Source organism: Hyla sarda, chromosome 2, assembly GCF_029499605.1.
Source record: "Hyla sarda isolate aHylSar1 chromosome 2, aHylSar1.hap1, whole genome shotgun sequence".
Classification (NCBI taxonomy): domain Eukaryota; kingdom Metazoa; phylum Chordata; class Amphibia; order Anura; family Hylidae; genus Hyla; species Hyla sarda.
The window spans coordinates 379,013,508-379,017,701 of record NC_079190.1 but is presented as its reverse complement, the minus strand read 5'-3'; positions in this window follow the sequence as shown (position 1 = coordinate 379,017,701).

Here is a 4,194-nt window from a genome sequence, read left to right as displayed (position 1 = left end):
CATATAAAAAACTTTTAATACATTTTTTATAATTTTTTTTTAATAAAATGTATTACGCTTTTTGGGGGTAAAATAGGAAAAAACGGACGTTTTACTTTTTTATTGTGGGAGGGGATTTTTCACTTTTTTTTTACTTTTACTTTTACATTTTTTTTTACACTTAAATAGTCCCCATAGGGGACTATTCATAGCAATACCATGATTGCTAATACTGATCTGTTCTATGTATAGGACATAGAACAGATCAGTATTATCGGTCATCTCCTGCTCTGGTCTGCTCGATCACAGACCAGAGCAGGAGACGCCGGGAGCCGCACGGAGGAAGGAGAGGGGACCTCCGTGCGGCGTTATGAATGATCGGATCCCCGCAGCAGCGCTGCGGGCGATCCGATCGTTCATTTTAATCGCGAACTGCCGCAGATGCCGGGATCTGTATTGATCCCGGCACCTGAGGGGTTAATGGCGGACGCCCGCGAGATCGCGGGCGTCGGCCATTGCCTGCGGGTCCCTGGCTGCGATCAGCAGCCGGGATCAGCCGCGCATGACACGGGCATCGCTCCGATGCCCGCGGTTATGCTTAGGACGTAAATGTACGTCCTGGTGCGTTAAGTACCACCTCACCAGGACGTACATTTACGTCCTGCGTCCTTAAGGGGTTAAGGGGTTAAAATTGCTTTTGATAAAAGGCACCCTTCCAATAAGAGACCTGGAGCAGTTCACAAAGGAAGAGTGGTCGAACATTCCAGCTGAGAGGTGTAAGAAGCTTATTGATGGTTATAGGAAGCGACTGATTTCAGTTATTTTTTCCAAAGGGTGTACAACCAAATATTAAGGGGGCCAATAATTTTGTTCAGACCATTTTTGGAGTTTGGTGTGACATTATGTCCAATTAGCTTTTTCCTCCCTTTATTGGTTTAGTTCCAATACACACAACGAGAATAAACATGTGTAAGTTCTTAGTATAAGAAATGCACAATGCTCTACAGTTCTACTCATAAAATTTTGTTTCGGAGCAGAGCGGGGGGAACCCAAGCGGGGAGGGGGGAGCATGGCCTGGCTTACCGGACTGACGGAGGCAGCGGAGGTGGCATCCACGAGCAGCAGGAAAATGCGGCGTGGAGAGGCTGCAGCGAAGATCGCGGTAAGTGATCTTCACTGTGGCCTTCTAAAAGCTGCAAAACTACAACTCCCAGCATGCCTACACAGCCAAAGGCTGTCTGGGCATGCTGGGAGTTGTAGTTTTGCAACATCTGGAGGGTCACAGTTTGGAGACCACTGTGTAGTGGTCTCTAAACTGTGGTCCTCCAGATGTTGCAAAACTACAACTTTCCGCATGCACTGACTGTCTGGGCATGCTGGGAGTTGCAGTTTTGCAACATCTGAAGTGGCACAGTTTGGAGACCACTATGCGGTGGTCTCCAAACTGTAGCCCTCCAGATGTTGCAAAAGTACAATTCCCAGCATGGCCAGACAGTCAGGGATGCTGGGCGTGTGGTTCTGCAATATCTGGCCCTTCATATGTTGCAGAACTACAACTCACAGCATGCCTGGACAGTCTGGGCATGCTTGGAGTTGTAGTTTTGCAACATCTGGAGGGCTACAGTTTGAAGACCACTACTTAGCGGTCTCCAAACTGTTCTTCCCCAGTTGTTGCATAACTACAACTCCTAGCATGCCCAGACTTTCCAGGTATGCTGTGAGTTGTAGTTCTGCAACATATGAAGGGCCAGATATTGCAGAACTACACGCCCAGCATCCCTGACTGTCTGGCCATGCTGGGAATTGTAGTTTTGCAAAAGCTGGAGGCACACTGGTTGGAATCACTGAGCTAGAGTCTGTTTTCTAACTCAGTGGTTCCTCACCTCAACTCCCAGCATGTACGGTCTGTCAGTGCATTCTGGGAATTGTCATTTTGCAACAGCTGAAGGTTTGGGGCACTCCCCCCCCATGTGAATGTACAGGGTACAGCGTACATTCACACGGGCGGGTTTACAGTGGGTTTCCTTCTACAAGTTTGAGCTGCGACAAATTTTCCGCCGCAGCTCAAACTCCCAGCAGAAAACTTACTGTGAACCCCCGCCTGTGTGAATGTACCCTAAAAAAACACTACTCTACACTACACCAACACATAATAAAAAGTAAAACACTACATATACACCCCCTTACACTTCCCCCCCAAATAAAAATGAAAAACGTCTCATACGGCAGTGTTTCGTAAACGGAGCCTTCAGCTGTTGCAAAACCACAACTCCCAGTATTGCCGGACAGCCATAGACTGTCCTGGCAGGCTGGGAGTCTTGCAACAGCTGGAGGCACCCTGTTTGGGAAACAATGCTGTAGTGTTTTGGTGGCCCCATCCTTGTAACCGAGTTCGCCCTTATTGCAACGTCCTCATTTAGGCCTCAAATGCGCATGGCGCTCTCTCACTTCAGAGCCCTGTCGTATTTCAAGTCAACAGTTTAGGGCCACATATGGGGTATTTCCGTATTCGGGAGAAATTGCATTACAAATTTTGGGGGGATTTTTCTCCTTTTACCCCTTATGAAAAGGTAAAGTTGGGGGCTACACCAGCCTGTTAGTGTAAAAAATTTACATTTTTACACTAACATGCTGGTGTTGCCCCATACTTTTCATTTTCACAAGAAGTAAAAGGAGAAAAAGACCCCCAAAATTTCTAAGGTAATTTCTTCTGAGTACGGAAATACCCCATATGTGTATGTAAGATGCTCTGCGGACGAAATACATGGCTCAGGAGTGAGAGAGCGCCATGTACATTTGAGGCCTAAATTGGTGATTTGCACAGGGGGCTGATCGTTACAGCGGTTCTGACATGAAGGCAAAAAAAAGAACACCCACATGTGACCCCATTTTGGAAACTACACCCCTCACGGAATGTAACAAGGGGTATAGTGAGCCTTAACAACCCACAGGTCTTTAACAAATTTTCATTAAAGTTGGACATGAAACTAAAAAAATGTGTTTTTCTTCCCCTGAAATGCTGGTGTTACCCCACATTTTTCATTTTCACAAGGGGAAATAGGAAAAAAGCCCCCCAAAGTGCTCTGTGGGCGAACTACAATGGTCAGAAAAGAAGGGGCGCCGTTGGGCATTTTGAGAGAGAATTAGGCTGGAATTGAAGGCCATGTGTTTTTTTTTTTTTTTTTTACTGTTCTGGCATCATGGGGGCTTCCTAGATACAACATGCCCCAAAAAAACATTTCAGCAAAATTCGCTCTCCAAAAGCCCAATGTTGCTCCTTCTCTTCTCAGCCCTCTACTGCACCCACCGAACACTTGACATACACATATGAGGTATTTCCTTACTCGAGAGAAATTGGGTTACAAATTTTGGGGGGCTTTTTCTCCTATTTCCCCAATTCAAAAACTGGGTCTACAAGAACATGCGAGTGTAAAAAATGAAGATTTTGAATTTTCTCCTTCACTTTGCTGCTATTCCTGTGAAACACCTACAGGGTTAACAAACTGTCTGAATGTCAATTTGAATACTTTGAGGGGTGAAGTTTTTATAATGGGGTCATTTATGGGGTATTTCTTATATGAAGGCCCTTCAAATCCACTTCAAAACTAAACTGGTCCCTGAAAAATTCAGATTTTGAAAATTTTGTTAAAAATTATAAAATTGCTGCTGAACTTTGAAGCCCCTTGATGTCTTCCAAAAGTAAAAACATGTCAACTTTATGATGAAAATATAAAGTAGACATATTGTATATGTGAATCAATATATAATTTATTTGGAATGACTGTTTTCCTTACAAGCAGAGAGCTTCAAAGTTAGAAAACTGCTAAATTTTCAATTTTTTCATCAAATTTTGTAATTTTTCACCAAGAAATGATGCAAGTATCGACAAAAATGTACCACTAACATAAAGTAGAATATGTCACGAAAAAACAGTCTCAGAATCAGAATGAAAAGTAAAAGCATCCCAGAGTTATTAATGCTTAAAGTGACAGTGGTCAGAATTGCAAAAAATGCTCCCGTCTTTAGGGTTATAATGGGCTCTGTCCCCAAGTGGTTAAAAAGCACTTTTATATCAGTAATGACTGTCTGGATGGACAGATAGGTATTATTGGTAATATTAGTCTCAGTATAAAGGATTTGGTCAGTAACAGTATGATGATAATATGTATGGTGATAAAATTCTTCCTTGTATACTTGTATTATTGGTAATATTGG